Consider the following 25,166-nt stretch of genomic DNA (forward strand, 5'->3'; position numbering starts at 1 on the left):
CTCTCCCGTTCTCTCTTTTTGTTTTGCGCTCTCTCTGTTTTTCTCTGTTTCTCTCATAGATCGAGCCTATTGCAAAGAAATCAGAAAGATGCAATAGGTCAGAATGCTTTTTTGACACTTGGATTCCTATTTGAAGTCTGAGTTTATCTTGTGAATTGTGTAGGAGTATTGCACAGCACCCATAAAAGCACCCTTAAAACGATCTTGTGGCACTCTGGAGTGCCATGACACGTTGGCTGAGAATCACTGACCTTAGACATTAATTAGCATCCGAAACTAGGCGTCTACTCTGGAAAGGAATTTTAAAAATAACTGGGATTCCTATTTGCATCAGCTCAGTTTAGAAAGAATCCTGTTTGAAAACTGTCAATACAAAGTTAGTTTTCAGAACACAAATGTGCTTCAAGTGGGCATTAATTTCTAAATGTTATGCTTTCTGTATAACCTGCTGGGCTGGAGAAGTCTGGAGATAGTCCGACTCTGTTTCTCAATGCATTTTATGTTATCTGTATTCAGATTGTAATCTCCTCAAAGCGAGCTCCAGGTTGCCGTCCGTTGTAAGTTGTAGAATTGTAGGTTGTATAGTTGTATGGTAAGTTATAGTTGAAAGTATAGTTGTATTAATAGTTGAATTGTAAGTTACAGTTTGTTGTAGAAAATGAAAATGACTTGTGGAATTTGAACTAGGCAGATATTGATTCTTGCTTTGGATTTGTATAAGACTAATTTTGGAGGAATCTTCTATTTTTCCTTTCCCTAAAAGTTCTTTTAAAAGTTAGTAAGAGCAAAAGTGGCGAAAAAAGGAGTCTAACAATTGTCTGTCAGTCTGGGTGGTTTTTTTTTTGTCGGGACTGTTGTACTCTAGTAACCTACAGGTTAAGACAACATTTGATCAGTTTAATCTGGAATTAGCTAGTTGTGAAATCTAGCATGCTGTAAAGTGTAAAAGAGACCGTGGCAAATAAAACATTTTGAACGTTCCTCCTAAAAGAGAGAGAGTTGGTGCAGAGTGGGCGTTTTATTGGAAGGCTTGCTAAAACAAAATAATCTAAGAGGATGAAAGCGCCATTTGTTGTTACCGACAATTGTTTTCATAGACTGAATGGAGTTGTGGAAAGCAGGATACTGTTTATGTTGCCTCTCTTTACATTCATTATGTGGAGGTATACAAAAGTGGGGCTTTGAAATTAAAAGTGTACTCAGTTTGAATGTTTCCAAGTGGGATTTGTGACGTCCGAACCTCTGAAATGGCTTTAGAACCACGTTTTTCACATAAGCAATAATCCCAAAGCAGTGAAATGCATTTTTCTCCAGAGTTTTAACCAGCAAATGTGTAATTTGGGAAAAGTGCTTTAAAAAAAAAAAAAAAGAATAGATATGCAAATTAAAAGTGGGTAAGTGAAGGCTTTGTTAGGTTGCTTAACAAGAAGCCTACACAAATAGCCTACATTTTTTTTGCAGAAAATTCTTCCTACATTAGTGAGTGCAAAGGAGACTGCTCCGATTCACTTAATGCCCTAAAATGTAACAGCATCAATCTGTTGTTTTTTGTGAAACAATTTGCTGTAATTCGTACTCTAGTTGCACACTGTCAGCTATATAGAAATACATTGAACGGTTTACAGTATTGAGCTCCAGTGAAGTAGGAGGGTCTTGTGTAGAAAAAAGGGATAGTGAATGATGTCATCTCCTTCTCCTTTTTAATGAGATTCCAGCCTTGAGCAGCTGCGTCTTTCCGACGAGACCACAGTTATTTAGCGGAACATGCTGCTGAGGGCTGATTTGACTTTCAGATTCTTTTCTTTGACACTGTTTTGTGGAACAATTGTTTCGCCTTCCCATTTCAGACTGCACTGAAAGCAGGCGAGAGCAGAAAGTGGCAGAGAGAGTGGGACAAAATGCATGTTCATTTTACAGTTAATTGAGAGCTGCCTTCAATTGTAATGTGCAGATGTCGAAATCTGTACAAAGAGTTGAGGGACTCTAAAACAAGCCGGTTTGTGCTGTAGCTGAGTTGGTGCGTCTTCTGGAAATGAAATGTGTCATAGCAGCAGAGACGCAGCTCGGAACTCGCATTTGCAGGGAAGCTGAAAAGAAGAAATGCTTTATACCGAACTGCTGCTGGAGTTTGCTGATCTAGCTTTTTCACGCTAAAGGTTATCAGTATCTGCAAGTCCACGAGGAAAATATTAGTAGTTTCAGTAATGAGCCTGAAGGGAATTTGGCTGAATACCGAAGACTCTGGGAAATGAATGAGATGCAGAAGGTTTGGGGAACTGTAAGTGTATGAACTTGTTAATGATTTGATTAAGAGTCAGATGTTAATAGCACTCAGAGAGCAGGAAGACAAATATAGCAGAAAAATATTTCAAAGAGCAAGCCATTTAAAGTCGCATAGAAAGACTGTCAGTATTGCCAATCCCAAATGATCAGCAGTAATGAATGAGGAGTAAAAATCATAATTACCTTAAAAATGATGATTTAAAGCAAAAAAATTATTTATTTTTGCTTCTGTGGTCTTCAGGGTGTGTGTGTTCGTACTATTCTCCAAAGCAATTCAGGCTAGGAATTTCTTTTTTAAATAAGGTGATATTTGCATGCATTGATGTAATCAGGAGCTGGAACTTCAGGGAGAGCATCATATGCTTCCTCATACAATAGACTCCTGAGAGGTAGAAATGCTAACATTTTATATTTTTTGGAGATCTGATAATATTTGTGGAAAAAGGTTCTGTTAAGAAACTTTAGAGAGCTTTGAACGTCACCCTTGTCATTGCTGGTTATAATCCATAACTTCATGTAATATGAACTTACTTTGCAGTGGAATTGTTTAATGTTTTCCAGCAATCGCCTAAATGCACATTTAAGTTTGATGTGGTCCAGATACTGCTGTGTCCCTTTGCATAATTTGTCAGTTACTGCTAAGACGATTGCTGAAACATTTGGAACCATCATGAGATTAGCTGACCTGACTTATAGAAAATATTTTCTAATCTTTTCATGTAAATTCTGTGTAGTAATTGTTCTAAAGAACTGTAACATTGGTTTTGTCAGTTGTAGTGTTGCCTGATTAGTTGCGTTATTGATTATCATGAGTTACTTGTGGACTGCATTACAGACTAAGTCAAGCAGTTCTGTAGTTTGTCTCTCTGTTTCGAAGTTGAATGCCTATGCAGTGGTGTCTTTATATGTAGAATTTTCACAAGTAAAGAGATTAATGCGAAGACACTGGTTATGATGGGGAAGTTAGAACAAATAAAAACCTATTCTATACATATCTTTTGTATAAAAATACACGGTTTGTAGAAAGCAGTCCTTACTTCTACCTGCCTTTAAGTGCTTTTATAAAGTAATTAAATAATTATCCTTAGCTGTCTTGCATCAGCACATTTCACTTTTGTAAATCTTTGGTCTCCAAAAACCTATAGTTTTCATTTTACTAATTCAATACTTGATCTTAGACAACATTTAAAGAAGCAATGATATTTACAGGCAAATAGTACAGTACCATACTTCATCCACTCAACTTTCCACCCAGTTTATCAATAGTCAGAATTATTTCATTTTCCACTGGATCTGTAGGGCTGAATCAGAAAGTAGGGATGGATTTATTCCCCTTACCTTTGTTCTCCAGAGTTGTTGAGCTAGGTAGAACAGAGGTACCATATCTCCCATGATTCTGAGCTCTAAAACAGATTACTTTTTGCCGTCTCTTGCAGAACGCCTGCTATGTTCTTTCCCATCCTCAGGCCGAGGTCCTGTGATATTTGGAGGCACTGGTCTGCCCAAGTACAATATTTACCTGGTAGCTGTTTTTCGTTTGCTTTTTTGTTTTTAAACGACTTTTTGAAGGCCCCGATTCAGCAAGGTATTTACAGATGCTCTTAAGGTTCAAAGCACTTTAACTTTAACCAATCCATTTTGATTAAATGTGTGCTTATCTGAGCTAAAGAGATTAAGCACAGGAATTGTCAAGGGTGGTTTTGAAAGTTTCTGGAACAAAGCAATGGAGAACATGCCCTTTGTGAGACCACCTTCACTTGGAAGATGATTGAGAAATGCACTATATTATGAGAAGGCAGATGCTATGTTATTTATCAGTAGCAATTCAGTTAGTTAGAAATAAGGAAAATTAAGGTTCAGTTAAGTCAATACTTCATTGACTTTTATACATGGTACAATGCCAGTATTACAAGGATAGCATTATGGGCATTTTTACACATGGTGGGGGGGGGCGCTTGATTAGCGAGTGCTTTTAAAAAATGCCTGAGTGTCACATGTATCAATCAGCGTCCTCTACACTGAAAAATGGCAGTGGGGCGCTTTGAGCTAAAGCTCATTGAACGAGCTTTAGTTCAAAGCGCCCCACCCCCATTTTCGGCACAGGGACACTGACCCACATGACGCCAGAGTCTCCTGGAGCGCGTTTATTTCCGTGCTGCAGCAGACTCAATTAATTGAGTCTGCTCCAATGCACTGGATTTCTAGTACGTGGGAGCCAGCACCCTGCATGTATATAGGAGCCCTAAATGTTTAAGGCTTTTTTCAAAATACTTAGGTAGTACATTGGGTTTTTTTGTCTGCTGCCCGCAATTCTAAAAATAAAATGACCATTGAAATGCATTTCATAAGATATAATAGAGTGAGAGAACACTTTCTAGATTACTAATTTTATCACTGAGTTAGTTTTTTCTGAAATACTGTGCAGTTTTAACAGCTTTATTTACTTCCACTGGAGATGAGAATAAGAGAAAAGAATATAGAGGTGTCTTTAACATGAAAATTGTAAATATCAATAGCGTCCACCATTATCTAAGTTGAAGTCATCAGCAGGAAGAATGGAGTCATTCACAGGACTCAGTTTGGTTAGCTATCATTATGTCATTTTTTAAAGCTTAATCAGAGGTCTCAATTGTTCACTTTTTATACACGGACCCCCTCTTCCACTTCAGTTTGAATATTTATTTAAGTCTGGATTGGAGTGGGACACAAAGATAAATATCCATTACACTCGTATTTAAAAAAAGGAAAAAAAAAACTACGTTAAAAGAATATTCAAGTTTGTAAGGTCCAGTGCTTGATAAAGTCAGAGGGTGACCATGCAAATTTACTTCAGCCCTCTGGGCACAGATTATTTGATACAGTCTTGAATGGCGTGACTGCATACTTTTTTGGCCACAGAAACTTTGCCAGATTTTGTGCCCGAGATGGAAAGTCGTCACTCAGCTGCTTTTCAGTATTTCATTTTGCCTTGCTTGTTCAAACCCTGCACGGAATACAGATTTCCCCCCCCCCCCCCCCGATAGCATTTTCCTCTACCATTACCCTTGTAGTTTAGTTTTTCAAAAACAAATGCATTCATTTTCAGAATGCCTTTGTATGGTGATGGGGTCCTCTGTTTTATGTAGGCGAACTCAAAAGTACAAAGACAAATGCTAAATTGTCAGAAGTGTTGACTGCTTTGAGGTATCTAAGTTGGGACACCATGGTGCCTGATTTTTCAGTATACTTACTGTTTTATGGTACTTGGAACAGAGTTCCCACCGACTTTGGTAGTGAATGCTAAGTGCTTCTGATCCGCTGATGTTTCAAATTTTGTACCCAGAAAGTGTGGCTCTTTTTTTTTTAAAGCTGGTTTGTGATTGACAGTATCTCACAGGAGCTCTGATTCAGAAGCAGGGGTAAAATGGCACAAATTTAGCATGGTATTCAACTGCCATTAACTGCAGCATCGTGCTTTTTTATCTTCTTGTAATTGCCTGCCTCAACCATCACACACAGGGTAATAGCCTAAACGTCCATTCTTCTTAATCACCTTGAAATCATACCCATTCTTTCCCATATGGATGCATATTTCCAGCCAGTTACTAGGCTGTTGCTCTGCCATGTTTTCATTCTGTGTTATCTCCAGGTTTAGAATCAAGTTCAGATATACCGTATGTCATGGAAGCTAACACTGTGTCAACTCAAAGCTGTGTTGGAAAGCAGTGCAGAATAAGTTTTTAAATTGGAGCAAGTAAGTTTAGTTGGAGTAGCAACAAAGAGTAGAGAGATGCTGTGTAAATACATTTTTGTATTTTAAAGAAAGGTGTTCAAGTAATGTACATACTAGAACCAAATTCAGCCAGCAAGCAAATATCACACTGAAAGCAGGAATGAACAGGTCCATTGAGTGTTCTGGTGACGCTGCTTATGTCACTAACCATTTTATCACTTTTAAGGGTTGTTATCACCCAAATTTCCTAGTGGAATTTCAGCTTTTGTATGTATTCCTGAATATACACAATTCTCTAAGTTCTTAGTAAACCAAAATGACTAATAAGTTGTTCTTGCTGGTATAGCTTTAAATGTCACATATTTTGGCCATTTGTTCACATCATAAATGGGACTGTTGTATTCTAATGGAACACTTTATCAAGAGACAATGCTGAAGTGTCTGAGAGGAATTAATGTGGCAAAAATGTATTTGCTGCAGATTTTAGTAAGTATTGTGTTAGATTTGGAAAATAGAAAGTATCATGCCATTGTGCTTATGCGTACCCTCAATTGTTTTTCATTTTTAAAATGACTAGGCTAGGTTTTAAACTGGTACAGTACTTAGACAATGGGCCCTGCTACATGTTCAGATTAAAGCTGGGTAGAAACCAGCTATAGGGTTGTTAAACATTTTCAAGCACTACTTTTATAGATAGATGGTTGGCACTCTTTATAGCTAGATAACATTTTTATAATGTGATGGTTACTTTGCATGTGAGGCCAGTCTAAATTTATTGTGCGATTAACTAGTTAAGTGCATAATGTGAAGCATGTAGCAGGAGCTACTGTGTTGTACTTGAATTCTGTTGTAGATTGTCTCCACTTTCTATAGGCAAGGAGTTACATAGTGATCAGGCCTTTTCATTGTCTCCCACCTTCCACAAAGATGCCTAGGCATCTAGTGCCATAGTGCAGATATCATAAAACCTAGAAAAGGGCTATATTCTGCTACCTCAGCCTTTTTCCTAATCTAAATGTGGTCACTATAGGGATTTATATGCATGCTCCAGCAGTGGGGGGAGGGATTTAATTAAAGTGCCTGGAGTGTCATATGTATCAGCATTTCTGCGCTGAAAAATGGTGGCGGGGATACTTTAACTAAAGCCCATCAAACTAGCTTTAGTTAAAGTGCCCCGCTGCCCTTTTCAGTGTGGGGATGCCAATACATATGACATTAGAGTCTGCTGGAGCACAGTAATTACCACGCTCCAGCAGACTTGATTAATTGAGTCTGTAAGTATAGCACATCAGAGCAGCCTCGCTGCATGTGTATAGGCACCCTGTGTGAGGCCAGGAAGGAATTTTTCCCTTAAGTTTGCTACTAGCATCTTGAGGTTTTTTTTTGCCTTCTTCAGAAGTGTTGGCTGTTGGCCGCTGCCAGTTTGGGTGTGGTAATGGTCCTGCTAGCTTCCTGGCTAAAGGGTCCTCATGGTCAGACCACCAAATTTGGAACCAGGAAGGAATTTCATATGGTCATATTGGCAGGGATTATGGGGAGTTTTGTCTTTTTCCTGTCCTCATGATGGCAAGATATTGACAGTACCCTCATCCCCCTGCTTCACTTGTGGCAAGTTAAAGGAGATTTTTGATGTTTCAGGTATTATGCCTGGTAGTTTGTATATGAGGGTTGCTCCTGAAGTTTTTAACAGGCGAGACACAAAGTTGTCTAGGATAATTTAGACAGAGGTGATCCTGCTTTCGTAGGCTTTAAAACTAGATGACTTCTGGAGGTTCCTTCCAGCTATACTCTTCTATGATCTTAAAGGTGTGGCTAGAAAAGTCTGCTTCTATTTATCTGATAATTACTTCATGCACATCAGGGGATCTGGCTCTCTGGACACAGCACTTAGGTAGCTGTTATCCAAGAAAGGCAGCTCATCTCCCAAATCTCACTTCTTCTGTCAACCCAGTGTTTACTTGGAGTATTACTTCCTGGTTCCAGATTGATAGACTCTTCAAAGAAAGATGAATCTTGGTCTAAAACCTAGTAAACTGTCAGGCTTAGGAAAGTTCCTCTGGGAATATTAAGAGGAAAAGCTGGGTTGAAATCCTAAATCAATTATAAGGCAGATGCTGGTGCCATAATATAATGAAGAGTACTGCTGGGAAGTCTGCTTCAATCTCTGAAAGGCAATTTACAAGGTAAAACCAAAATCTCCTTTGAAGGTGTAGATTAAAAAGCATATATTGGCAAATCCGTAATAAGGAAAATGGAGTAATTGTCCTAGTGCGACATACATTTCCAAAGAGCATAGTACATTTTTAAAAAATTGGTTAAATCCCCATGTTTTACACAGGTTAGGGGACTGAAAAATAACTGAGACTACCTTTGGTAGAAGAAACAGTTTTTATCTGGCATGCTCAAACCCCAGGCCTGCTGAGCCATGCCATCTGGCCCACAGAGGTCCTAGCAGTCTAAAAACTTGCAGTTGCTGCTCCCTGGCAGCCACTGATATTCCTATTGTTGTGTTTTACTTGTGGTCACTTTGAAAATGACAGTTTTCTGTATTATCATTATGGCTGTGCAAAGCTTTGGTCACCAATTGAATTTGGAGGAGATTTGGCCGGATTCGGCAGCCAAATCTCTGAATCCAAATCAAATTGGGAGACCCATTATAAGGTCCAAATCGAATCTGAAGCTTCTAAATTGATTTGGAAAAGATTCGGATTGGCTGGGGAGAGGCAGGCACAGCTGGGCAGCTGCAGGTTCTCCCACGGCTCCTCCAGCTATGCCTGCTTCTCCCCCGGTTGGGGAACCGTGGAAAAAGCCCCCATGGCTGCCCTGCCCTTTCCTGCCCTGCCGCATCCCCTGCTCAGTCCCAGCCTAGTCCCAGTACTTAAAAAAGCAAAAGACCCCCTCCCCCCTGCACTAAATGGCTGCAGCAGGGGTTGTGGGGCCCCCTAGCAGAGCCCCCCCCACCTGGCCCCAGCAGTCTGGGAATAAAAAAAACAAAACAACCCCTCCCCACACACTCACTGATGGTAGCAGCCACGTGGCAGAGCCCCCCCATGCATCCCCTGCTCCCCGATCTTCTCCCCTCCACCCCTGTCTAGCCCTGCCCCCAATGGCTGCCCTGCCTGGCCCAGCCTCCCGGCAATTTAAAAAAAAAAAAAAAAAGCCCTGCACTCACTGGCTCTGGCAGCGGAGATTAGGGCCTCTGAGGGCTTGTGGCAGAGCCCCCCCATGCAGCGGGGGGTAGTGGGGATTGCCCCCCCACCCTGCCTGGCACCTGTGCAGCAGCTGTCGCATGGCATGGGTGCAGCATGGCTCAGCAGGGTGCCACGCGCTGTCTGGGAGCTGGTGCTGCCAGGGGCTGAGCGGTGCCTGGCTCCGGCTGATGCATGGAGCCGCCCTAGCTCCCAAACAGTGTGCAGTGCCCTCCTGAGCTGCACTGCACCCGTGCAATGGGGCAGCTGTAGCATGGGTACCAAGTGAGGGTGAAGGGCGATCTCCACAGTGCATGGTGGGGGTTCTGGCACGAGTGCCCAGAGGCCCCAGTTACTGCAGCCAAAACCGGTGAGTGTGGGGCTTTCTTTTTTTCTTTTTTAATTGACAGAATGCTGGGGCCAGGCAGGGCAGCTGTCGGGGGTGGGGTTGGGTGTTAGGGGGAGATTGTGGCCTTAGAGCCCCTACATCCCCTGCTACAGCTGGTGAGTGTGGGGCTTTTATTATTTTAAGTGCCAGGAGGCTGGGGCCAGGCAGAGGATGGGGCTGGGCAGGGCAGCCGTGGGGGCTTGTCCTGCAGCTTCCCCTGCCTGGGGAGAGGCAGGAAAAGTCAGAGGAGCCACAGGAGAACCTGCAGCTGCCCTGCTGTGCCTGCCTCTCCCTGGCCAATCCAGATCTCCAAATTGGCACTGAATCTCTGATTCTGGTTTGGTCAGATCGAATGGGGACAGTGATTTGAATTGCCAAATCGAATCCATTGCCCTTCAAATCCAAATCGAATGCTCCCCTATTTGCACAGGCCTAATTATCATGTATGTTTTTATTTTTCTTGAGGTGTAGTCTTTCATCTTCCTGCCTGAAATGTATACATTTCTGTTAATGTGAGCATGACTGCATCCTTAAATTATCAGTCTTTTATTAAGCGGAAGCAGTGAGGTCAGCTTTGAAAAGTATGCTACAGCTTTCGTCTCAAGTACACCTAAAATAAATAGTCAATGGTGCCATTGATTTTTATTAACATAAATGAAAGCTCAGATAGCACAGAGTGGTCTGTCTGATTGATGCTTGACTTTTAATAGCAGAACTTATACTTTATCAAGAAGTGCAAGAGCCACAAAAGAAACACCCACCACATTTTCTCGGATCTAAGATGACCCCGAATGTAAGACAACCCTCCCAATAATTAGATGTAACATTTATCACTTTGTTATAACTTTCCATTATAGAATCAAATTATTGGAGGGTCATTGTAGTAGGAAGCTTGCCTCCTGCTTGCGCTTGACCCCCTGCAACTTTGCCACACTTTCCTCCGCTGCTCCCCCTTTCTGTCTCCTGACCAGGCTTTGCCACCCCCCTCCCCTCCCCTCCCCACCTGCTTCTCTGTGATAACAGGCTCTGTCCCTGTTCTAGCCTGGGGCACTGAGCACAGCCCCAGCCCAGTGCAGCCCAGCCATACAGACTGCATGCCATTACTACAGAGCTAGGCTGGGGCCATGTTCAGTGTCCCATGCTGCAACACTGGCAGACCCTGCTGGTGCAGAGCAAAAGAAAGCAGGAGGGACAGACAGATGAACAGAGGCTGCAGGCAGGGAGAGATGTGGGGGTGGGGAAGAGGCTGCAGTGAGGAAATGGTGGGGTGCAGAGGCAGCAAAAGGGGCAGGCAGCAGGTGCAGCTACTGCCCTGACCCCAGGTAGGGGCTGGAGCCCCAGCCATTTGCCACCTCCCCCCTTCCTCCTGCTCTTGTACTCTATTCTAAGACAAGGACCCCTGTTAAATGGGGGGAAATCTCATCTTAGAATCAAGTAAATATGGTATTTTGACAATGCATAAAACATGTTTATCATAGTTAAAGAAAATGTCATGCCTCGCCCATATTGAGAAATTTGTTTTGTAATGATCACTGTTGCCCAAAGGCATTCCCTGGCATTTCTTTTGAAATTCTTTTAATGAAAGTTTTAAATGAGCTACCATACTGGGTGAAAAAAATCCTTTCTGTATGTAGTACATGCTCTAATATAAAGAGTATGGGCTCATTTATTTCATATATATCTTTTCTTTACGAAGTATTGGTAATACTAGTCTTATCTTTCTTCTGGAGAATGGGGATGAGAGCTTTCACCAGGCTTTAGTTAAAGGCATCTGAGTATTTAGGAAAGAACTTCCTGTTTAAATGTGTTAGCCATTTGAAGTTAGAGAGCAGGTAAGTCCCTGGTGAACCACATCTATTGTGTATTGGTGTGCTTTTCTGTTTGTCCTATTTGGTGGTCTTACACAGGCATAGCAGTCCATCTGTGTGTACAAGAGGCTTCTAGTTCTAGATCTAAGAATCTTTTCTTTTTATTATTCTGATTTCACTCTCTATCGCATGAATATGGTTATGACATGCTGAGACAAGAGTCTAGTATCTTAATTTGCAGATCTTTATGATGACTGTCAAAATGTTTTTTTCGCAGGTATTCTTCAATTAGATGAGTTGGCTGCCAGTGTAGATACAGCCTGTTTTCTGTCAGCATAATGTGTATGTATACACATCTATTTCAAAATGTATCTGTATGTTCCTAGGTGAACCATTATGTAATTGTCAAGATATTGCCTGGTGCCTTTTTTAGCCAAAAGAAGAGCTACCAACAGTGCTACAAATAACCATAGGTTACTGATCTAGCTACTATAGTTGTTTGTGGTTTAGGAGGTTGGTTAAATGCATCCATTTTGCTTTAATAAATCCATGTTGTTGTGGTGCTCAGGGCATGAATGTTGTCTTGGATATTGCATTCCTTAGTCTTCAATTGCAGTGACGAAGGACTGGATGGTATTTAGTTTGGAGTCATTTAATGCCTTATCTTAAGTGACTGGAAGGAACCTCTGCTGATTGTTACACATATTTAGAGGCATATTTAAGTAGCGTAATGGAGGCATCATGTTATATTAGTACAGGAAATGTCTTGGAGTCCTGTCATGAGGCTATTAAACAGAAATGTGTTTCTTTAGCTTCTATAATTTTTGTGAAGGTATAAATGCCACAGTGTTCAAGAAAGAATTGATAATAATCTAGTGTTTCAACAGTTTTAGCCAATGACTATATATGAAACATATAGGCACCCTTCTGAGGGGAAGGGGAAGTCCTGGGTTCTACTCTGTGACAGGGGGCCATCTTGGGGCTGGGTCTCGTGTTGGCCCACCCATCTGTCTAAGTAGGGCAGTCTGCCCAGTCTTGTCTGCCATGACTTGCTGTTCCGAAAACTGGTGTAAGATGTGGGAGGCTATCCATTTTAATGCCTGGATACCAGGGGCCATTGTACACCACTCTGTACCGTCCCTACACCATGTCCCGTGCCTCGCAGATGGCATCCAGTTTTATTATTGCACCCCAGCTTCAGGGCAGGCCAGACTTGGTCCACTGTTGGGACTCTCACACACTGCCCCTTTCAGGGCCAAATTCATATCATCCCCCTCTCGCTGGGGGCTCTTCCACTCCGCCCTCTCTCACAGGGCCTCTTGTATGCTGCCCCTCACTGGGCCACTCCCAACCTGCCCTGCTCCCTTGAGCGACACCCTTGGGGCATTAGGCTCGACTACTCTTGTGCTGGGGCTGCTCATGCTCCCCTACTCTAGTTGGCATAGTCCTTGTGCTTAACACTGGGCTGATTCTGCCAGTAGCCCCTCACTGGGCAACTTTCCACATTCACATACTCATGGGGGTTGGCCTGTGTGCTGCCCTTCAGCCCTACTCAACACACCCCCTGGTACAGCCTTTCAGACTGGCCTTCAGTCCTACTCTACACCTTGCTTATGAGTAGTCCTTCACGTCAAAACGACGCCTCCTACTCTGTGCGGACCCACCATGGATTACTGCCCTTACTTTGGGGCCACTCTTCTGCCCTCTCTCTGGGCCATACTACTGCCCTCTCCCTGGGGTCTCAGAGGTCTCACACCCCTGTGGGTCTCAGGTGTCTGAGGGAAGTGCCTGGCCCATGCCTGTCTCTAAGTCTGGGTTACCCACTAGGATGTGGAGGCTAGGGTTTTAAGGCGCCCCTTCCTGCCTTTCACTGGGGAGGTAACTGGTCTGGCATTTCTGGGGAGCTCCCCCACCATGGGTATTTCATAGATTTCATAGATATTAGGGCTGGAAGGGACCTCGGAAGATCATTGAGTCCAGCCCCCTGCCCCAGGGGGAGGAAGTCAGCTGGGTCACAGGATCCCAGCAATATAAACATCCAATTGACTCTTGAAGGAGTCCAGAGTATGTACTTGCACCACCACTGGTGGCATACTGTCCAGGCCTTGGGGGCTTGGACAGTAAAGAAGTTCTTATGTCCAGCCTGAAACGGTCTTGGAGGAATTTGTGACCATTTGACCTTGTCATCCCTTTGGGTGCTCTGGTGAACAGGCACTTCCCCAGATCTTGATGTACACCCCTGATAAACTTATAGGCAGCCACCAGGTCCCCCCCTGAGCCTGCGCTTTTCCAGGCTGAAGAGTCCCATAGCTCTCACCCTGTCGTCATAAGGTCTGTTTTCCTCCCCTCTGATCATGCTCATGGCTCTCCTCTGGACTCTCTCAAGCTTCTCCACATCCTTTTAAAATTGTGGAGCCCAGAATTGGATGTAGTACTCCAGCTGCGGCTTCACCAAGGCTGAGTACAGCGGGAGAATGACATCCTGGGATTTGCTAGAGAATCATCTGTGGATGAAAGCCAGAGTTTTGCTTGTTTTGCTGGCTGCAGCATCACATTGGTGGCTCGTATTCATCTTGTGGTCAATCATGACCCCTAAGAATATCCTTCCTCAGCAGGGTGCAGTTTTCAGTCATACCCAGGACCAGGAGCCTCCTATCATCCTCATAGCTCCTGCCCTTACCTCCAGGGATGTTCTGAGCAGCAACTCAGCCAGGTTTTGTTCTTGCAGTTGCCAACAGCATTCTGCTGCTGCAACCCTGCAGACCTAGATCTAAAATGGCTGCTTCATCAGGCCTGGCCTGCACCTGCTGGCTGCTTGCTCCTAGCCTTAAAGTGGCAGGCACCCAAAAGTGCCCTGCCACACACTCTCTCAAGTGTTGCTATCCTAACCATTAGGCTGAAGACTCATGCTTCTCCTTGTTGGCACAGAAAATTCTTTTGTGAAATGTAACAGCTTCCAAAGGAGGAGCACAGAGGGTCCCCATCCTGGAGTAGTGTCTAGACTGATGAATGGAGCCCTGTTACCTCTCTGGAGAGATTTGGTTTTAAACCCCCGTCAAGCAGAAGGTGGACCTAAATCTGCATTTCCAATGTCTGGGATGAATGCTCTAACCACTGAACAATTCTATAAAAGGTGAGCACCACTTATGGCACCTCAGCCTAGTATTTGAGGGACCACTGTTCAGTATTTGATGGCAAGAGTTTAGTTGCTTCCTTTTAGGAGCGTGTTCTTGGTGTGAATCCATAGTAAGTGAAGTGCTGAAGCTCTGGAGGTGAGGGGAGAGATTTAAGATTCAGCCCCGTCTTCCATGTTTCTGGTTGTTATATTTTTGCAGTGGGGAACTGCTTTAAACAAACTTATCTCTGAGTGCGGGCTGCTTCCAGCCTGGCCTTGTGCTGCCACTGGCAGTCACAGTCACTGTTCCCCTCTGCAGTGCTATTGGTGCTGAAATGTTGCTAAAGCCCCTTGGCTCCACAGGTGTATGTGCTATGGGTTAGTCATCTTCTGCTGGAGGTGACAGCTTGCTTAGTGTTTTTGGTTCTGTAGATTTCACCATAAGGAGAATAACTGCATGCATTTTTTAAAAAGTTTGTAAATCTTTTAATAAATCAAAGCTTATATGGGTGCAATACCTTTCTTTGAAATGACTGAAACAATTAAAATCAAGCAGAAGAAGAATATGGCATGGATTAAGTTAAAATTAATTCTGAGTTGGGTGTTCTGCTGACATAATTAGGACCACATTAATGTGGTGGTTTCTTCACAGGAGCCGTAATGGAATTGTATAAGTATTATTTGAAAGTTTTGTTGTGACTGGTCATTGTTTCACGTTTGTAAATTATGATTCATTAATTCACATATGCAGATAATTCAGTATTCATGGCTGGTATATTTTTTTCATCTTCTGATTTTAATCAAATAATTATTGGAAGAAATAAAACAACATGGGTCATTTAGATCACTTTTTAAATGTGATATAGGACAAACATTTGTAAGGCACTTTATTATTTATACTAAGGGATCATTTTTCTGCCACTGGAAATGCAGCCATTTGTGGGTTGCAATATAACTGGTTTAATAGTGCTACACAAAAATGGGGACTAGAGAGTGAAAAGGGTGTTTCTTTGTATTTGAAATTTCAATAGTTTAAAAGATGAAACAGAGAGTGAGACTTGTAATATCTCATTTAAAAACATCCAACAAATTTGTACCTCTGAAGAGCAAAACAAGAGAAAAGCATCACTCAGCCTTTTAAATTTAGTTTATGTATTTGAGCATCTGATCAGTGTTCTGCCTTTAACAATACATGATTATTCACAGCTTTTCATATGGCCAGAGAAAATTCCTGTAAGTACAGGGGCAGTGGCCACCAATATCCTGCATCATGAATTCAGATTTGTGCAGAGTGGATAAATGAACAAATGGGTATAATCAGCATCACCTGGTAGTTGTGTTTACTGGGAAAATCTTTTTTTTTTTTTTTAACATCATAGTCTTTGTTCATGTTCAGGGAAAAGTAGAGTTTAATGTTCTATTAATTAGAGTTTACCTAGTGTAGAACTGTTACACTTGGTAGATATATCTTGAATAATCTGTAGCCAAGTAAACATATTTTGATTTGGACTGGTTGTCTTGAAGAGCATGCTAAAACATACAGTATCTGAAAACTTGTTCACCTGGAGCCTAAGGTTTTCTAAAATCATGCAGCTCGTGGGGGAGCATGGAGGTGAGTACTATGAACTGAGGCCTGTTGGGGGGCTACTGTTATCAGTGTTCCTCTGACTTCTTCACATTTCTCGGGCCCTGTGAGAAGGAGGAGAAAAGCAGTCAAAGAGAAAGCTGATGGAGCATGTATGTTTTGGTCTTCACATAGAGGTTTCTGAACATGGTGTAGAAATTTTGGCAATTTGTGCTTCCCCGCCTTTTTAAAATCTCCCTCCAGAGGCCTTCCAGCTTCAACTAGTTCAAATGATTGTCCTTTTCAGGAAGCGCTTGCTAATAATATTATTCAGCCAGTTGGACTGTAAATTGAGAGTTCATAGTCATGCAAGTTCCTCTTAAGGCTGGGATTTCCCGCCCCCCCTCATTGTAAAAGACTGCTCATGTCGCTCTGGTTCTGCTCCTGGTGGACTTCCCCTCGTTTTCTGCTCATTATCCTTTTCTCACTCATTTAGACTTGGGGAAGTTGATACGTTTCCTATTCGTGTCTGAGTCATGTCTCTTGAGAGTTGTTGTTCTGTTAGACCCTGTTTCCCGGTCATCATCTTCTTGAGAGTGTCAGAGAATTCAGCTTTATCTATGAGCTGCTATTTCTACTTTGTTTAACTTTTCATCATAAAAGCTCTTTTTGGTGTCATGCAGAGTTTCAAGTCATGAAGTTCATCTTATGAAGGTGCTACCAGTTTAAGAGGCTTATAAAAGTGCAAGCACTTACCTTGCTGGGATCCTATGACCCTAGCTGACTTCCTGCCCTTTGGGTGGGGGGCTGGGTTCGATCTTCCAAGGTCCCTTCCAGCCCTAATGTCTATGAAATCTATGAAATCTTGTTGAAACCCTTCTGAATTGTGCTCGCATCCTCCCGCTGTTCACAGTTCTTCCCAATTTCATGTCGTCTGCAAACTTGCTCAGGAAGCTTTCTGTGCCAGCATTTGAATCATTAATAAACACATTGAACAGCACTGGGCTATGGACCGATTCCTGTGGGACTCCACTCAAAATTTCCTGCCATGCTGACATGGATCCGTTAATAATTACCCTTTTCTTGCAGCTATTGAGCTGGTTATATATCCACCTTGTAGTAGTTTTATCCAGTCCACATTTCTCCAATTCATTTATGAGAAGGTCATGTGGGACCGTGTCAGAAGTCATGCAAATTGCTTTCCTTAGGATATGCTCCAGTAACTTGTCAGGTTTTGAGGTCTAGCCATTCTGTAGTTCCCTGGGTCCTCCTCCCTGCCTTTTTATTTATTTATTTATTTATTTTTAAAGAGGGGCACTTTGTTCGCCCTTTGGCCAGGTGCCAGAGAACTGGAAATCTTCCAAAACTTCATAAAGATCTTTGCCAGCGGCTCCGAGATCTCCTCCTCCACTTTCTTCAGGACCTTGAAATGAAGTTTGTCCGGCTTTGCTGACTTGATTTCGTTCACACCCAACAAAAGTTCTCTGACTGTCTCTTACATTATCTCCTCATTTAGCTTGCCCCTTTCCTTATCCAAGTAATCCCTATAAGGTGTCTGGCAGTTTAAATTTTTTATGAAGACCAAGGCAAAGTAGCTGTTTAGTAGTTCTCCCTTCTTTGTATACAGGCAGTCCTTGACTTGCAATGTTTTGAGTTACAATGTTTTGCACTTACAACACCCTGTTTCAACTTTTACAATGCCAGTTTCAATTTACAATGCTTGATCCGATGCAGTGCCATGCCAGCAAACAAGTTCGCTGTATCAGCCATCTCCCTGGAGAACATCTGTCCAAACTTCCTTGGACACTTTCTTTAAGAAAGCAGCCAAGACTCCAGAAAATCCTGCAGCCAAGACTCCTGAGAAGACTCCAGCCAAGAAACCTTCAAACAGTCCAGCCAAGAGCCCTTCGAAAAGTCCAGCAAAGTTGCCTCAAAGAAGTCCTTCCAAATTAATATGATTATTATTTACAATATAAATATATTAATGTAGCTATATTACTCATCTATAATTGATCGAGTATAAAATTCTGGGGTATTTTTGGTGAAAACAGGGTATTGGGCATAGGTTCAGGAACCAATCCCCCATTTATAACATTGTTTCTTTTGAGAAAATTGGTTCTGAGCTGCAATATTTCAACTTAAGATGCAGCTTTCAGGAACCAGTTGTGTCGTAAGTCAGAGGACTGCCTGTATTTAGTTATGTTAACAGAGGACTTAGTTTCCTTGGTCCTTCTTTTCTGGCCAACACAGTTATAGAACCTCTTCTTGTCATCCTTAACTTCCTTTGCCAGATGCAGCTTGTTCTTTATCTTTGTCTTCCTGAGTCTGTCCTTGTAGGTTCTTGCCGTTTCCTGGTATACTTCCTTGGTGACCTGCCCATTCTTCCATTGCCTGTAGGCTTTCCTTTTGCATTTGAGGCATTTTAAAGCTTCCTTGTGGAGCCACACTGGTTTCTTGTTGTTTTTCTTGTGCTCCAACTATGTCCAGACAGATTCTTGTTGTGCTTCCAATACTGTGGGTCTTCTCTGTAGGGTAATTCTAATTGTATGTCAAAGACCCTTTTTATACTACAGTACTTGATTCCCCCCCCCCCCCCCCAGATGAAGTCTAGTTTTCATGGGGATGTACCTACTTGTTTCCATTTGTTTTGCCCCTTTCTGTTCTCTGGACACGTATTGAGGACCCGACAGTGTTTCATGCTGTTCAGAGTGCAGAAGACAGGGTGGTGAAGGCTCTCATTTAGTCACAGCAAAGGGAACAGCCCTCATCAGGCCCTTATTGTTGGGTCAAGATGGCCATCCCAGAAGTGTGGGGCAAATAAAGAAGGTAGCAAAAGCACTTCTTTAAAATGTGTTAGGGAATTGGTACATCAGTAGAATCATCCCCTTGCATTCGGACCCATTTCCCTACAGGTATTTGTCCAAAGTCTCCCAAGTCCGGTGGTCCCCCCTGCCCCAAGATCCTCTTTCCAATACATCCTTGCCTGGTTGCAGCTTTGAGAAGACACTTTTGGTCCTGCTGCTCTTCCCGCTGAGCTAAGAATCTGTTTTTTATTGAGGCCCAACCTCCTTCTACTCCCAATATGCTATATACTAAAAAACAGGAATAAGCAGGGCTTCCCTCTTCCACTGCCAGCAAGAAACAAGCTGCATCACTTTCTAGAGCGCTTATGGTTGGCTCACACTTGCTAAAGCCTGCTTCCTGGGAAATTGGGTTTCTTGCCAAGTTTGTGATGTTTGTTTTTCCTTCCCTCTCTCCTGACGGTTCATTCTGTTACACCTCTGCTTAATCTCCTGGGAAGAAAAGAATCCATACTTCTGGTTGCAAGGGGAATGCAAGCCGTTCAGCAGCTGCTTTCCCTGTTAATTTTCCTGACTAGAAAAACCCTTAGAGGCCTGGCTTTTTTAGTAGAAGGAGTCTGCTTATGTAGAAGAGTCATGCTAGGCAGTGACTTGGCAACTAATTCATCGTTTCCTAGATATTTTAGAACCTGTCAGACTTCAGCTCATGGCTCTTCAGGTGGAGCTTTCAAGGCCCTTGAGTCTCTTTATCTAAGATGTGGCCTTGCCGCACCCCACCAATCCTGTATTAGTTCATTTAGGGATTAGGTCTTTTTTAGGTGAGCTTAGCTTCTAAAATGTTGGGTTTATTTTAATTGTACCGTAGTTCGTTTGGTGAAGGAGGCACCATTCTGAGAACATTGCTTATGTGCTTATAATACAACCATGCCCGTATAAACCTATCGTGAGGACCAGCAGGTAAACTGGCTTGTAAATTAGTGTTTTATTCTAAAAATGCTTTAATTGGAACTGAGAGAGAAGGATGTCATTAAGGGGGTCTCTGTTTTATGAGTTAAAGTACCATAGGTAGAGTTAAAGTTAGGTAGTGGTGTTATGTTGCCCAGCAGAATAAGATGCAGTGGTCTGGCATCTACAATAATGGTGATCTTTGCAAAAAAACAAAAGGTAAATTACAAAGGTACAACCAGAGTTTTTCTTTCTTTTTAAAATTTAGATCAGGGCATTGATTGCATCAAAAGAAAACTGCTCCTTCCTCCCCCTGTGATAAAATGCCTTGTCGTATTGAATAGGATTGATTTATCTTATAGACATTTCTGTCTAATAAAACAAAAAAAAAGTAGTACTGATTTTTGGGTTAGATGTTTAAAAATAACACATGAATTCTGGGTATCTTAGCATTCAGCTTTTTAATATGCCTTTAAAAGGTGCCTGGTATTCAGAGTGATAGTCCATGCTTCCTGAAAAATAGGTCCCTTCAAGCTACCTTGGGATGGGTGCTTCAAAAACAAAGGCAGCCAAAAATTGCTAGTTATTTTTGAAAATCTTGGCTTGTAAGGTTGTTTTTCATGTTTGTCATATTAATGTAGATATTATTCATGAATGTGCAGTTAGACTGAAAGTTTAGTTTCCGGCCATAAGAATGAGTGAAATTGTTCCAGGAATAGTGCATGTGTTAGACAAACCTTGGCATGAGAACTTAACAAGGCTATGATGCCTTCTTTGCTTGCTTTGTTGATGGGAAAATAGCCTTAGGAACTGAAATAATGGCTGCTTGGAGGTTAGTAGTACATTGAAACAGAATTGGTCTGATACCTTTAACTTTCAGGAACATTAGTTGCAGTTTTCACTTCTAAATCTTAAGAAACACACTCTGAGACGCTTCTGAATTGGCATTTGTATAATTACCGTGAATATTAAATACATTTAAAAAAATCATCTGTGGGTTAATTATTTTATTGTTATTGACTTGAAATATTTAGTCATTATGTTAATATGTATTTGTTTATAATTTGTCGCCCTCCCCCCCCAAAAAAAGAAAAGAGTTTCTTTCTAACCCTGGTATGAAATCCAGTCTTTCAGGTGAGCACTCAAAATATAGCATTTCAGGAAAGGGGAAAAATATAACTTTAAGAGAATAGTTTTTATTTTATTTATTTTTTTTTTTTTACTTAAAGTACAAATGGCTAGGCTGTTTTCTAGTGAAATCTTTTACTGCTTTTGGTCTTAGTCATCTTGTGGTCTCACCCATATTCTAGTGAAGAAGGGGAAAATTGGAGTGCAAGTTTAAGATCACACCCTTTCATTTTCTAATTGAGAAGAGCATCTACTTCAGGTGCTCTTTTTCTGGCTCCTGAGATTCGGTTTGGAAGCAGTGGCAGAGAAGTGCTGCAGAATATCAAAGTAGCTGGAGTCCTTTGGTTGCTTGCCCCTAAATGAGGTCTACAGTGGTCATTGGAACACTGCAAGTTGTTACAATTCCTATACTTCTTCAAAATTGCTCTGTTAATTATTTTTAAACTGCCTTGTGTATATGAATAGGTTTAATTAATCTTTCAAAAAGTATTAATAGTCATTATTCCTTCTACAAGTTGTAAAATTATTAGAAAATCTGTAATGTTTGTTTTTCACTTAGTTCTAGATATCGTCTGCCAGTCCTCACAAACTCAGGACATCACTTGTCATCACCATATGGAATATTAGAATATCAAGTTTTCAAATAATTATGTGACTTCCCAGCATGAAAGAAGATTATATGCTGGTATGCTTCCTTCCAGACTTGTTCTCTTAATTTTCTTTTTTATTTCCCAGTACTAAGCTGTGCTGTGGATGAAAAACGATGACTAAAATTTATTAGTACATATGTTTCCAATTTTTAAGGCAACACACACAGCTAAATAATATGACCTTAGAAAACACTGAATAGATGTCATAATTATATCTTTATATTTTGGTTTCTATACTTAACAAGTAATCAGATTATATATAAATGTAATTACATTAATGTTTTCTTAATATCAGGCTTTTTTAAATGGCATAATCAAGTATTTAGAAACTAAGAAACGCAATAAACAGTGATATCTGTGGAATCTTAATTTGGATTTGTGCAAGTAATGCAAATAGGTGGATAGTATCCATTATTATTTCTTTTATTTTCAGTTAGTTTCTAGTTCTTTGCCTCATTTCCTAAATACCATTTTTTGTCCTATAAAGGCTTTTCTGATGCTTGTTACCATACTATTTGAATAGTATGGATGTTAAATGCATTTCTTGTAAATGATTTGTGAAATAACATGGTGATATTACTTCAGTTCTTCATCTGTCTGTAAAACTGCAGTGTCAAACCAAATTGCCAATTTATATGTCCAGTTGGAGATTACTAGATCTTGATTTTTTTTCAGAGTACTTAGTATTTTTATAGCTTTTATGTGCTCAAAGCACAACTTGCAATTTGTGAAGATTCAGTATTTCTTCAGGCCCCCATGCTTCAAGTGGGAACCCAGAAGAAAGGAACACACAATTAGTGACTATCTCTTGAAAAGTTTTTAAAGGACCTAGCATCTCACAGGAGAGAGTCTGGGTAGATTCCAGCTCCACTGCAATGACATTCAATTGCCTTAGCCACAACACCCAGTTCTTCTTCAGTAGGCTTCCTCTTTTTCAGTATGTTTTTTTCCAGCTTCTGCAGCAAGGCACCAGTTCTACAGACAGTAGTTTCATTCTCTCTAATTATGCTTCATTCCCCAAGCACCATCCATCTGGTGTACATGAAAGAAGGGGAGTTTGATGGAGGAAAGTAATATGTGAGCCTGTCATTAAATGTTGTGAATATAACAACATATAGAAACAAAGGGGCTGAAGTAGGATGGCATAAGGAACCTTAAATCAGGTATTTCCTAGTGTTTGAGTGCTTGCCTTCTGCAATCTTAATACATTCTCTTAATACAGTTTGTGCTAATGTCATTTTTAAAGCTTTCTCAAAAGCCAAACTGAAAAAACAAGTCTGTCATATGGAACCATTTAGGCCCCTACATGGGTTATCAGCCTTTACTTTCACAGCCTTTAGATTCACAGATTTTTTTTTTAACCACAAAAGCTGAGTGACCTGTCAGCATTACTAGGCTGTTATCTCAATGTAAAGTCATTAAGGCTAGGGACAGACATTACACATAGACCCGTTTAAGTGATCAGAAACTGGTTTAAACCTGTAACAGAACACACAAACTGGTTTGAAAATGGCTGAAACTAGTCCGAGATGAACCTGGTTGAATGTAGTATCAGACTTACTTGATTTGGGTCAAACTGGTTTATGCAGTGTCTGTCCCAGACCTCTTCCTGGTTTAAGTTAAACCAGACTCCCTCAGCGTCCTGGCATGCTCTCTGGGCTGGGCGGGGCTCTGCTCCACAGCAGAGCTGGCTCCTCCCTTCTGCTCCCTGGCTGGAGCTGTGGCAGAGACTGCAGGTGTCTGCCTGGTTTCCCTTTACTTCCCCCCTCCCCTCACCACTCCCTGCTAAGCAGGGATTTCCTGGTCCCCTCTGCCTTCCACAGACATCTCTCAGCATTAGTTAGCAGACCACATGCTGGCTATGGTCCATGCTATGGTAGATGGGACAAAGGCAGAATCGATATGTAGCTGGTAATGTCCCTCAGTTGTTCTATAAATGGGCTGATAAGCATTGAGTTAGGGTTGATAAACATTGTGTTGTTAATTTGCTGCTGGGCTGGTCAGGAGTGGGGTAACCCCTCCCTAATCAAAACATCCTTCTGGGGCCTGGCTATGTCCCACCCCTCAGCTCAGCTCTGTGGAAGGAACAGGAAGGGAGGGCTGTTTTAGCGTCCTCCAGCTTCTAGCCTGAGCCAGTGCCAGCATGTGCCCGCATTTTTTCAGTCCAGAGGTGATGTCTGTGCAGTTACAAACAGATCCAGCCTAGGCAGGTTAGACGAACCTGCAAAGATTGAATCAGTTCAGGCTCAGGCTTTTTGAATGTTTGTCCCTAGCCTAAAAGAGAAGGGCATACATGGAATACTAACGGGATTTATAGTTATTTCTTGGCTAGCATTAAATTATTGAAACTGGAATCTTGGTTTAGTGTAAGGGTTCCCAACCTTTTTATGCTGCAAATTGGCGAACTGGCTCTCAGAATTTTGCCACAAACAATCTAATTTACGTATTAGATTTGCGTATTTACAATTAATTTTTACGTGGCAGGGATTGCCAGAACGGTTGGGTCTACCTGGTAAGTTTGTTGTAGGGGAAGGAGCATGGGGTGGTAGGTTGAGGCCCCAGTGGTGGGGGAGGGAGTGAGGCTGGGGTAGGGTCAGGGGCAGGGACTGCCTGGGTGGGACAGGGCACCAGACTGAGCTGCACCACAGTGGTGGGTGGCTCCCCAAAATTCCCAGGTTCCTCACAGGTGTTTGCTCCCCCCTCAGCAGCTGCAGCCTGGGCTTGCACCCCAGCTGGGGCAGCTCCTTCCCCCAGGCAGTCTTGGCACTGTGCAGCCCTGTGGGGGCTTGGTGCTGGGCCCCCAAATGGAGCGGGGAGGTGGCACTGCCAAGCTACTTGCCCCAGCCTGCCTCGCCCCACACAGATCTGGGGGCATGAGCCCCCCCCCATGCGTGCCTAGGGTGTGTGCAGCAGCAGGAGCTGCCAGCACCTCCCAGACAAAGGTGGCAAAGGCCTGCAGCAAGGCAGCAGCCCTAGATTTCAGGAGGGCGGACTTCAATGAGCTAAGGAGAATAGTCGGGGAAGCACTGAGGTCCTGGAGGGGAGGGGAGCCAGGTGTCCAAGAAGAGTGGTTGCTCCTTAAGGAGATGATCCTCCAAGCCCAAAGGGAGGTTATCCCAACACAGATCAAAGGCAGCAGGAGGGCACAAAAGCCCCCATGGCTCACCAAAAGCATCCAGGATGTCTCTTAGCTAAAAGGGAGGCATACACGCAATGGAAGGGAGGGGCCATCACCAGGGAGGATTATACTGCAGTTGCTCAGGGATGCAGGGGGGCAGTCAGCAAGGCCAAGGCAGAGATGGAACTGGGACTAGCTTCCCGCATCAAGGACAACAAGAAGTCCTTTTTTAAATACATAGGGGGCAAAAAGAATGTTCAGGGTAACATGGGGCCCCTGCAAGACACACTAGAAAATGTGGTCGTCACACCAGATGACAAACCTAACTTATTTAATGACTTCTTTGCCTCTATTTTCCTGAGCAGGGACCAGATCAGCCCCTCCCACTGGGTCCCCCTCAGGCCCCAGGTGAGGTGCACCTAGGCGAAGGGTCAGGGAGGATCTAGTCAGGGAACTTCTGGAGGGA

At 42.4% G+C, this 25,166-nt stretch overlaps 1 protein-coding gene across 2 annotated transcripts in view; it reads left to right on the top strand.

Moving 5' to 3' along the window:
- The first annotated feature begins 1,766 nt into the window (after nt 1-1,766).
- Nucleotides 1,767-25,166, top strand: part of MYO9A (myosin IXA) — a 382,153-nt gene continuing 358,753 nt past the window's right edge. Inside the window, exon 1 of one of the 2 annotated variants that reach the window (XM_019504515.1) lies at nt 1,767-2,278. The gene's annotated coding sequence lies outside the window, so the exon portion shown is untranslated. The remainder of the gene's footprint in view (nt 2,279-25,166) is intronic. The other variant, XM_019504516.1, reaches the window with a different exon arrangement.

Source organism: Gavialis gangeticus, unplaced genomic scaffold (genome assembly GCF_001723915.1).
Source record: "Gavialis gangeticus isolate Ggan-Ray unplaced genomic scaffold, GavGan_comp1, whole genome shotgun sequence".
Classification (NCBI taxonomy): domain Eukaryota; kingdom Metazoa; phylum Chordata; order Crocodylia; family Gavialidae; genus Gavialis; species Gavialis gangeticus.